General features: G+C 36.7%; 1 long non-coding RNA gene across 1 annotated transcript in view; it reads right to left on the reverse strand.

Moving 5' to 3' along the window:
- The window catches only part of LOC310719571, a 50,656-nt gene that overhangs the window by 18,128 nt on the left and 19,432 nt on the right, over positions 1–13,096 (reverse strand). The window lies entirely within an intron of this gene.

The raw sequence follows: 13,096 nt of genomic DNA on the forward strand, positions 1-13,096 counted from the left end.
CATGTATTAAAGAGTTTATGGATTTGGTCATTTTTGTGCAAAAAGAACAATGGACACAACATTATAAAGGAAAAATAAAAAATTTTTAATGTGTTGAATAAATTTTATTTTTTTTATTTTTATTATTTTAAATGTTTACATTTTTTTAAAGCACTAAATCAAATATAACTGTGTATATATATATATATATATATATATATATATATATATATATATATATATATATATATATATATTAATGATGGGCAAAATTATAGAAAATATTATTAATTAAAAAATTGTGGACACTTGATCACAAAATTGGTGTATGATTTCATACTCAGTCCCCATTTGCTGTTAAAATGAGCTCCACTCTGCTGGGAAGATGTTCTACTAGATTTTGTGGAGATTTGTGTGAGATTCATTCAGCCACAAAGGTGTGAGTAAAGTCAGGTACTGATGTAGGTGAGAAGGTGAGGAGGCTTCTGGGGTGCAGTCAGCGTTCACATTTATCCCAGAGGTGTTCAATAGGGTTGACGCAAAAGCTCTATAGCAGGAGATCTTCCATTCCGACCCCATGCAAGTTATGCTTATTTTCATTTAATAAAATCCAGTTAATTGAATCCATTTTGTCAATCCTTTGGCAACATTCCAGCTAAATAATAGATAAACAAATAAATATTGTGTCCAGCCTGGGCATTGAGTTATACAGAACATTCACCTTTAAAATCCACTCTCAATAAATCTACAGTCGTATTTTACAGCTATATTTATTATGCATTATGAATCGTTAGCGTGATATATTACTAATATCATAGTAACCCAGCTGTGTTTTTGTATGATGTAATATAATTCTTGTTTAATACATTTATTTATAAATCTTGAACAATATCTACATGGAGAAATGACATGTAAATGGATTGACTCATTGTCTGGTGTTATGTTATAAACACTACCGATAATGCTTCTCTTGTCCTTGTAGCGTGTGTAAATGCTGAGAGTTGAAAGGTCACGAGATCAAATCCCAGCACCACCACCAAGAGGCTACTGCTGGGCCCTTGAGCATGGCCCTTGACTCTCAAACTCTGCTCAGTTGTATAAATAAGATAATTGTAAGTTGCGGTAGGTAAGGACATGCGGAAGAACTCATTAGAAGAAGCTGTATATTAAATTAGGCAGGTGAAATATGTGGAATATCTGTATGTACATTTAATAAAATAAAATGTCCTGCTTTAGCTGGTCTTGTTTTTTTCGACATGAGGAACAAACAACACGAGGAAGATTAGTGTTTGATGTGTTTGTCTTTACATGCGCAGAATCAATGATAGACAAATATAAAAAAATCTAATCACAATATGAGAAAAGGAATTTAATCCTACCATAAGTTTATCGAATTTTAACAGAGGACCGCGCATGTGTGTGTGTGTGTGTGTGTGTGTGTGTGTGTGTGTGTGTGTGTTTCTTTAAATCCCTTGATTAATTCTGATCTCTTAATCCACAATGACAGAGAATATCGAGGTTATGAGCTCCATTACTGTTATATCGGTTCAGCAACTAAAGTTATTCGTGCATGCTCAGTATTTCAACATCTTAAAAATTGCAACTCAAGTCAATACAGGAATTTAATATTGTAAGTATATTAGACAGACAAACATTCCAGGGCTGTGATCTGTGTGTGTGTGTGTGTGTGTGTGTGTGTGATTCATTTTCTTTCCTTTGTACAGGAAACTTTTAGATGAAACAATTAGAGAGCTCTTTTCAATCGACCTCCTGAACGAGCTGATGGGCATTATCAAATACGAGTGCAGAGTGGCAAACAGAATGAAATTTAGGGATGCTTTTTTTTATTTTTTTTTTTGGAGTAAACTACTTCTTTGAAGTACTTTGATTAGTTTACTACTTGAAAAGCTTCTAAAGCCATTAATGCTGTAAGGTTACACTCGTCTGATGTTCGGGGTGCATTTTTAATGTCTCTGCTTTTAAAGAAAGGACGTGCAAAAGCACTGGGCTACTTTTCTCCACATCGGTAGAGACCCTTTATAATATATATATACACACACACACACACACACATTTTTTTTCTAGAACAAATGTTGACCTTGCCGTTCAGAGCCAGAGGCCTTCGAGGTATATGCAAACACACCAACATGGACACCTCAAAAGAGAGCCCGCGTTTGATGTTGATGGCGGCCATTTTCAAAGCGAGAAAAAGATACCCATAGGCTTGAATTCCATCAAACACCTTTGATATATGTGTTTCTGCAGTGTTTATAATTACAAACAAGGCACATCATGATTAAAACATTAAGGGAGGAACATCGCCAGGCTTGGGTCTAACCAACAGTCATGAAGAGAGGTATGCATGTGTGTGCGCATGTGTGTGCACGTGTGTGTGTGTGTGTACACGTAGCTAATGCGTAGAAATCTCACACTGACATCACTATCTTACACAACACTAAACACACACAAAGGTGTGAAAAATATCACATCATGGTACTTGAAGGAGTGTGTTTTTTTTTAGAAACTACCAAGGAAAGAAACACATTAGTGTTTTCCAGGGAATTAATTAGATCAAAATATAAATAAACTGAAAAAGAGGAAAGTTTCCACATTCAGCATACAAACATCACATTAAATCTTCTATAAAAGCTTCTATTAATCGATATTATACTTTTAAAAAATACGTCAAAAAAATAATAAAAATATTCGACATACACACACTTCACCTATGGGGTTAATTAGAAACACAATGTGCACATATACATGATATTTTTTGTCACTTCCCGTCTATTACTTTGAATAAAAAAGGCAAATAATAATAATAATTACAATTATAATTTAGTATAAATGGCAGCCATCAAAAACCTGGGATCAGTAATTAACAAAAAAATATATTTATCAGCAAAAAATATGAATTAATTAAGAAAAAATATACATATATATTTTATCTTTTTTTTATTAGGATTAATTTTATTACATGTATATTTGATACTTTATTGTATGTATTCATACTTGTAATTCAGATGATTTTTTGTGTGCATAATTAAAAAATACCTTTTTTTTTTACTTTGGAGTTTTCTTTGTATTTTATAACAAAGAGCTTCTGTTAAAAAAAAAAATCACTTTGAAGCTTTTTTTATAAAAAAGTAAAAAACTATAGAACAGGTATCTATAATGTCGAGTTATTAGGATTCTGCACAGTGTGATGTATGTATGCGTATCAAAATGCATATTTAATTGCATGAAGGAAATTGCGCCATGGGAAGATTTTAATTGGTTTCCTGTCCACATTTGGTCCGTTGTCAGGTAAGTGACACCTTGGAATAGTAATAACGTCAGTCAATTTAACAGAAATCCACTTCAAAGTGTCGCCAATTCAGGTCATCTAAGCCATTTTGGAAACTTGGGAATAGTCTCCATCATCATGTGGCTGGCACAGTGGGTGATTTTGTCCAGAAGCCATGTTCTGCGGAAGTCACACGTACTGTCAAATGGTCAAGGGCTGTCGTGCCGAGATTAATGAGGAAGCTCAAGGCCCTCTAGGGGGTCGAAGGAGGGGGTTAGACGGATAGAAGAACGAACACACACACACACACACACACACACACTCACACACACACACACCACACACACACAAGCTAATTTAGTCTGGATGACTAGAATATGCTTCGTTTGACATTTAGGTAATTAGCAGGAATTATGATCCGATGAGTGTTTACATAATCTCATCTGCTATCAAATGGTCTGTCACAAATACGAACTGATTTAGAAACATGCGCCTTGTTCGGTCATGAATGCGCTTACATTTATGCCATTTGGCAGACTCCCTTATCCAGAGCAACTCAACTGCGAGGCTGCTGAGGGTTAAGAGCCTTGCTCAAGGGCCCCACAGTAGCAGCTTGGTGGTGCTGAAGTTTTAACACATGACCTTCCAATCAAAATCCAACATTTTATCCACTGAGCTGCCACTTCCCATTTTAAGGTAAATTGTTATTTATACAAGCGTGCAGTTGAGGGTTAAAGACTGGGCTTAAGTACGGTGCACGGAATTCAAACGTACAACCTCGTGATCAGAAGTCCAACATCATAACCATTGACTCCTATTACTTTCGGTGCATAATGTTTTAAGTAACAAACAAAACGCTTGATGTGGTGGTGTGATAGAAAAATAAATATTGCAGTATTGTTGCAACCTGTTACAACCTGTAGGTGAATCCTATAAAATACATGACTTCTGGGAAAACCGCAATTTTAATTTGTATTTATTGAAAAAAAAAAAAATCTTTTATCAAATCCTTGCTATATTTGTAGCACATGCATGAGACCAGCCTCCAGGCTCTTTACTGTCTCTGTTTCAGTTAATAAGAAAGTACTGGCACTGGAGACTCCTTAACGTTAAATAAACGCACCCATACTAGATGATTATATGCAATTCTATGGGTTTTTTGTGTCATTTGTGGAAAATGTGAACAGTCTGCCATGCAAGTCCCTGTGATCCAGCGATAACGTATTAGAATGAGATTATTAATAAAACATTAAATGGAAATGAATCAACATTTGAGATGAGAATTCAACAGCACCGTGGTCCGACATCCATTATGAAATGAACATCAGGCATTCTGGGTTGTTTTTACGGTGTAAAATAAAAGTCACACTAATCAGCATAAAGCCTTAAACATGTCATGAAAGAGTCTTTTTTTTTCTCCCAACTCCACAGGCAAATGCATTCGAGCAAAACGCCTTCACTTGTCTCTTTAGCACTCCACTCTTTTGATCCCTATGTGTGGTCTAAATGAAAACCCAAACAGATCCATTCCCCCAAGTTCCCTCACAGACATGAGGATCAATACACGGACATGTGGGTATTGATCAGCGTAATGGTGGCAATACTCACAAATTTGCCAAAACAAGACCTTTTTTTTTTTCTGGAGGTGTTGGCCCTGCAGCTTGAGTGCTCTAAGGGTAATGTTTTTACAATGTCCATAGATTTTATAGACTGCTGGATTATATAGTATTACGCCGTTCACCTTACAATCAAAGCTACTTGAAAACGGCACACGGCTTATCGAGCGTTTCAGGATAGCTGGAGAAGGAGGTCCTGCCTAGCTCAGGGTGTTTTAATATGGGAATAATTACAGTCACACCTAATTTGAATTTTGGCTTAAAAGGGTGTTCACTCGAATTAATATCTGGGCTATTTAAAAAATATGAGCTAATATGGTGTATTAAAGCAGAAAACCCACTTAGGAGCTAAACTACTGGTACTTGCAAAGCAGAATATAAAATCGTTACATGCCCCAAAGATCCGTTTAAAAAGTCCCATCTTATTATTAAAGCATAATAACCAGTACCTACTACAGAATATCTGCTAACTACATCGAAACTAATAAAAAGATTTCCGACAGCACCTCGGAGTTGAATATATATTGTCTGTTATTGCCATTTATTGTCATTTGTTATTTGGTTCGCTTTCATATGACACAAAAATGAATCCGGATTAGTTAAATAATCCAGATTTTCACATAGATCCAGATTTTGAATTTACTTTCTGTGTGTCCAATAAATAAATAAATGCATCAATAAATAGTACGATATTAATATTAATAGCATGTCCGTTGTAATTTGCACTTCCATGTTAATTGCCTTATATTGTACCTCATTCTCTCTAATGCCTCTTCGCATATTACTATAGAATTACTGCATGATCCCTGTATAGTCTGAAGACAGTTTTATCTCAATTCACTGCACATTGCACTTCTATATTTGCACACCATGACATTAGCAATAAGCTGGAATTTACCCACTACCTCAAACCTGCACTTATAGAACATAATACTCCACGTACACGTGTGTAGTAGAGGTCGACCGATAGCGGATTTTACCGATACTGATAACTAGGATGGATCGTATTTGCCGATAACCGATTTATCAACTGACATATAAAAATGATTAAAAAAACAAACATAAGACCAGTACTGAATCATGAAAATGTGCTAATGAAATAAATACGCATTAATAAATATATTAATAAATATTGAATTGATTAAAACCATCTAAAATAAAATAAAATAAACAGTACGTGGTGTCAGAGATTCGCCTCTAGAGGCCGCTCTCGTACAGTATAACTCAACCCAGAAAAACTATCTGTATGAATAGATGATAGTTCCAGCAATCGACTACTGACAAAACCGATTAATCGTTTGACCTGTTGTGTGTATTGCATACATATTAAACATATTGCTATATCCGGTTAGCTGCATTCCAACATCTCTGTACTATGACAAAGTGCAGGTAAATCTGATCATATTCATTGTTTATGTCACTTCCAATTCAGAGTCGTCTCGCAGCGATCGAACCACGCTAGCGTTCGCTTGAAAGCAGACTGAGACCGTAACAACTGCATAAAACCTCAGATTTATGTAAGTATTAAAAACTTGTGCTCTAATAACAAACCAAACAGAGCTGCAGATCATCAAAGCAGACACTCTGGAGATCAAAAAAAGAATTTGTTGTCTGCAGCTGCACAGTGGATCATGTTGTGCCGCCTGTGGAAAAAGACGACACGCTAAACAAAGTGTGCAGTGAAGTGTGCAGTCAGGCAAAGACAGGATTTATAACTCAAAGCGCACCATTGTTCTCGAAGCCTCATTAACATGGAGGTGCGTAATTGCAGTGCTTTAGTAGCATTGTGCGTTTAGCACTTGTCTCCGTGATAATTACTGCAGTTGCTGCAACGTTGCTCTAAACACTTCAAAGTTACGTGGATGATTTACATAATCCGCCAAAACGCCGTCCATTCAGAGGAAACTGGTGGTGCGGTTTACTCTGTAACACGTCTCTGAATGACCGTGTTGGACTTGCACTTAAACCTACACCAGAATATGATAAGTGAGCATTCGGTGCTGTTTATTTCTTCACAAATATTGTGTTGTCTGAAGATTTATACCGAAGTTATAATGCATCTGCTAAAGAAAATTTCGAATCAATATTATATTAATATTTGTAAAGCATACTTTTGAAAATACGCAGAAATTCAACACGTAAGAGGAAGAACCCAGACTAACGCCATATGCAGATAAATCATTAAAAGAAAGTTGGAGCTGAACATCTGTTGACGGTAAAAAAAGAATGAGGCCCACACACACACACACACACACACACACACACACACACACACACACACACACAGTATATTCCTCATATTTTATGCAAGAGTAAACAATTGATTTTTGCGAATCATTTTAATACATTGTGACTCCCTCACCCACTTTTCCCAGCAGACCCCTGGTGTGGAGTGGAACCATAGTACGTCTTTAGCAATAATGCAAAATCAATGAGCAGAAACTGAGCTATCATCGCCTTCAATGCAAGCTGCTACTTTTACTGATTTCTAATTAAATCCACAATATGTCCAAATGCAAAAAAAAAGAAAAAGAAAAAATGGGATCCTTGCTCGATGGGAACTGAAACACTTTTTTTTTTTTTTTGTGGGAAGAAAATAATAAAAAGAAAAAAAAAAAAAAAAAGATTCGAAATGAAAACACATTGATTCTTTTGGCTGCTCTAAATGCTAAACAAACCACTGTGTTTTGAAATAGATATATGTATGGTAATTCTTTCATTTATCTCCGAGATATGGCCAAAGACAGAAAGGGAGAGGGGGGGGAAAAAAAGAGAAAAAGAAAGAGAAAAGCCCTCTTCTATTTGCAGTTCCATTAATCTCCTGAAGCTTTAAATGCATAATCCAAAGGAAGACAAAGCAAAAGTCCAGCACCCGTCATCCGGGATTAAATATTTATGCTGTATGCCCCTCTCCGCTTTTACACCGACAGTGTCGATGCTCGCTACTCTTTGATATGGAGTCGGCTAAGGCGCTTACGTGACCACTGGCCCGTGAACGAGGAGGACAGCGCAATCAGAAAAAGTACCAGAATCAACATGAAATAGCCGGCAATTACTGACATTTTTTTTCTTCTCCCCCACGGTGGGTGGAAACAAGGAGAGCGTATATAAATGCAGTGTGTTCTGGAAGAGCTCACGTCCCTCACGCTGGGTGGAGGGCACAGGAAAGTAACTATGCCCATAAGTGATTATGTACTCATTCCAGTTCTGTCACTTTGTGTTTACACGTCTGTCAATGATGTGGCCATCACGTCCTTTATAATTTAAACAGCATATCATTTAAACTAATGCTTTTAGAGGTCGTTATTCAGACACTCATGCTGAGAAGACAAAAAAAAGAAAGAAAGAAAAGCCAGGCTTGTTTTGATCTGTGTATGTCCTGTCAAATCATTTATCATCCATAACTTCACGGTTGAAATTACCAGAAAAATATATGCAAAGTCTCATTTTAAAGTCTGAAATGACAAGCCTGACGTGAGTGGAAGCGCGATGGTACGTGCAGTATATTTACATTATTTTATAACTAAACATGCTAACATGCTAACATGCTAAGCTACTTATTATTTGTTAAATATGCGCTAATGCTATCCAGCAAGTTGGACTAAAATGCACAAACATTTGGTTCTGTATATGCAACACTGACATACTTCATTTTTCCTTTCGCAATACGTTTACAAAGCTGAGCGGCAAAAAGCGAGTGTTTATCCGCCATCCAAATATTACACGGTTGGTACCTACAGCCCGGGAAGTTATCGTCATCCTAACACGTTCTCAAACCCTGCAATTGTGTTTAACGATTTCAGAATTCCTCCTGTTTTTCCTTTTCTATTTATTTATTTTTTTATAAATGTAGCCGTCTGACTGCAATTTGAACGCTGGGATGAATTTTTGTTTACATCCAATCAATGTCATAATAACTACACCATAATGACTCTTAACAAAATAACTGCAGCCTTTCAGTTCTTGGAGAAATTCAGAAAAGGGAATTTGCTCTAGCTGGAAAACGTGCGAAAAGATTAGTGCGTAAATGCACAGAAACTTCGCAAGAATCGATCTTTACAAAACTAATAATAGGATGTACAATGATAGATTATATCTGATCATTTGAAATTATGTAACCTGATGACGAAGACGGTAAACGTGTTTTATTTCTCGGTAAAAAAAAAAAAAAAAAACGAGCTTGTGATCAAGATCGGATTTCAAAGCCAAGCTTGTGATTTTTTTCTTCTGCTGGCTGATTGCCAAACTGTGAAGATAAACAGCTCTCCAAGATATACATGGACTTTAATAATTGAATCTTATTCTCTCTGGAAAACATGCAGTAGTGATTTGATGACATCATTAATCAATATACAGTGCATTACACGTCTCACAAGTTCATTGTATTTGCACTATTTCGTGTCACGGTGAAAAAAAGGGAAAAAAAAAGGAATATATGCCCCATCAGGTCAGGATAATGTTAATGACTGGAACTCGCAGACTTGATCACCACTCCTTCACTTGAAGGCCTGTCATTCAGGATTTAACCGATTCTCTGAATCTGGCTCTTTTCAGCTGTAAATCCTGATATTACAGTCCTCCAGGCTGTTTTTTTTTTTACTGTTTTACAGAGCCATTTAAATAAGAGACCAGGGTGGAAAAGTGTGTCAAGGGTCTGTAACAGATGTCTAGTGGTCTATCCGCTCTCCCTTTGGCTAATTTAGCACTATATTGAGCCTTCAGGGAGGATTGATGGTCCAAAAGGAGGGGCCTTCTCTCCTCCACATGAACAAGTCCCAGGAGGAAGCGGCCACAACTTCCAACACTTTATTACTGGTCAATTTGGAGTCTTCTTTCACTTGGGTGACATGGCTTAGGAGATGTCACAGGCTGGCCAATCAATACTTGAAGCTTAGCGGGCTGAAGTGTCTGCCACCACGAATGGCAGCAGCTGCGGCCGCGCTCACTCTTGACCTGTTTATCGGACGGTAATTACTTGCGAAGTGCTCAACATTTGGCTCGGGCTGACCGGAGCACATTAATGAAGACAAAAGGAAGGAGAAAAGTCGCTTGATTGATCAATCCGTCCTTGAGCTTGGCCGTTGTACTTTAAATGCAATGATATTTAACAGAATTGAGGCAACGGTAAAAAAATGTTCAGCTTATTATGCTAATAATTGATAAGTAATCCGATTCTAAAATGGTGATCTTGATATCTCGCAAGGATTCGCGCTGTTATCCGTTTTTTAAAAAGGCAGCAATTGGTTCTTAAAAAAAAAAAAAAAAAGTGGAAAGTGCGCTTTCCTCCCACAGAATGTCTAATCGACCGGCGCTATCTCCTGATATTTCTTGCCTTATTTCCTCTGAATGAAGAGGACGAACAGGCAGCGGTTGTGTTAGGCTGCGGTTTGCCCGTGGCTCGATGTTCTTGACTTGTGGTGCAGCAAGCCGCGCAGCATGTAAGCAAGCCAAAGCCCGCTAGCTAGAGAATGTATTGATCTTATAGATTTCCTCCAAAAGATGCGATAATGATACATCATGGGCAGATTTAGCTGAGCAAACTGTTAGGGAAGTGTGAAACCAATTTTGAAACATAAAGACCGACGTGTTCCCTTGTAACTCCTCGACAACAAAGGAGGCGAAGACAAAAAAATCTATAAAAGAGATCTCGAAATGCCTTCAGCATTACTGCGTTTGTAACTAAATGAAGCTTGTGTGTTATTTAAACCTTATCAACACTTGGAGATTGCCATTATTTCTAAGCATATATGCAAATAATAATCATTTAGCAACACTTATTGAGGGAAAAAAATGGGGTGGAAAAAAGCTTATTATTATTATTATTATTATTATTATTATTATTATTAAATTCAGCAACATCATAGCAATTATCTTCAATACTAATCAAGATATATAAGGATGAAACCTTTTAAACGTGACCTTGGTTTTTCCACACTTTAAGACATGTGCTAATAATCCAGCATGAAACACATCAAACCCTTACATTTTTTTTTTAACCTAAATCAACACATCTGTGCTTTAAGCTTCTTACTACACTAAAGTATTGCGTTTATATAAAAAAAAATTCTTTTAATAAAATCCAGACTCTACATTTTCCAGCTGATTAAAATGTAATCACTGATTATTCTAAACCACAATCTTTTTTACATCAAGGGGAACGTTTATTTTAATCTCAATTTTAATTACTTGGCCAATTTCTGCTTTCATGAGAAAAATATTCATCTTTTTTTTCTTTATGCAAATTATAAGATGAAATAAAAAGATGAGTGATCCAAATAAGGGAAAAATATAAAGAAATAAATAAACGGAAACTACTCCGGGGTAAGTTCCTGGTGTCTATCGGAGAAAAACTTTCATTTTAATGACATAGCAGATGATAGGAACCGGGTGTCAGAAAGGGTATATTTCTACATCTGAATGTTTTAAGCTTAATATATAATATTACAGATAGTAAACCAGGAGAAGGGAATAACTATGTAACATAATGAACTTGATTGCAATTAATGTAACGGAAATACATTTTATTTAAACGTACGTCTTAAATCTTGAACTTATGTAGAATACAGTATAATAATAATTTTATATGCAGAGTTATACATTTCAGAACATTCCAATAGCTTGCAATCATTTTTATTTTAATAAAAATAAATAGCTTTTTGCTGTATTCTTTTCCAACCAGTTCAATGGCTGTAATTTTATATATCCCCCCCCTCTGCTTATCTAAATGCTGGAAGAAGCCAGCATGCTGAGTGGTCATTTTGGTGCTGTAATGGCCAAATCAAAATAACAACATGTCTCTCCACACAAAATGACCACAGCATGACGCTGCCAGCTGAAATTAATTCCACCTTTGAGTGAGGCGCAGAAACACTCCGAGTCCCTGCGATCTACTGTAAAAGTCTTGAATATGTAGGAGGCCTTATCTTTCGCTCGCCGTTTTTCTCGCCGCAATTCAATCTCCCAAAGTTCAGGATTACACTGATGGAAATGTACATCAAACAAAAACATTTTCTTTTTTTTTTTTTTTTTTTTCTTCGACCGCTGAAGCGCCTCCCCGAGCAATTTTGGGGGGGGAGAAAATGGATTTGCGGCGGTGTGACGAAAGGTAGACGTCTTTGTGTTGGGAAAGGAAATGAAGGGTCACAGCGAACTCATCGTTTTAGCTCATGATGCCTCATAACCGTTTTTTTTTTTTTGGTTCGGAAAGGAATGAGCAAAATCTTGATGCAAAAGCATGACCTAAATTCACTTTCCCCCCATACAGGATGCCATATTTTATTTAATAATCCTCAGCTAAACCTGCATGTGAAAAAAACAATCATCATCAAATTCAAGATGCAAAGCCGCCTGTAGTTTAATTAACAAAGAGGAACGCTTGAGTATAACCTTCTTAATATCATTCTGACACAAACGCATCCATTAATACTGTACAATCGGGTTGAAGTTTAGCATGTGTTCCCCATAACAGGGAGATCGCAAACACTCCCTTAGCCCTGGAAAGCGAAATCTTCACGCTTGATCGTTTTAGAGTTTAGAAAGTCATGCATGCCAGATTTTATTGCCTTCATGTGTGGAACAAAAGCTCGACCCACAACTACGAGTGCTGTATATGACAAAATTTGAAAAATATTAAATAATAATAAATCATAGCTGGGCATGACGAATTAACAGAATTTAACCAAACTGACAATGACTGATTGGTCTGACTGTACAAACTCAAATAATATCCAATATCTAAATCAGACAGATATAACAAATATTTAATACAAATGAAAGACTTATTGGTGAAATGATTTTTTTGAAAAAACAAAACAACATTAAAAAAAATTTAATAAATACCACAAACCATTAGAAAACAAATCGAATTTTGGCGCGTTCATCCTGAGCGTACGCAGGACCGCGGCGGTGACACGGCCACTTGACGTCTCTATTCAGCGTGTAATGTTGTAAATAATTGCAGACAATTAGCATCTTATTAATGAGGCTGAAACAAAAGGCCAGCTCCCCTGGCGCACTTCTGTTTTTTTTTTCTGCTCGACGGAAAACAAAACCTCGCCGCTGTTGACAATATGCCATCTGTCTCCAAATCCACAGGCAAAGAGCAGCCACGCTCGGCGCTAATATGACATGTTGAAACATTAATCGCCCCCTTGGGCCGACATAATTACTACTCCATGTTAATCACCTAACAATTAGCAGCCATCAGTTCCGAGGG

The sequence above is a fragment of the Silurus aristotelis genome (genome assembly GCF_946808225.1).
Source record: "Silurus aristotelis genome assembly, chromosome: 25".
In the NCBI taxonomy this organism is placed as follows: Eukaryota; Metazoa; Chordata; class Actinopteri; order Siluriformes; family Siluridae; genus Silurus; species Silurus aristotelis.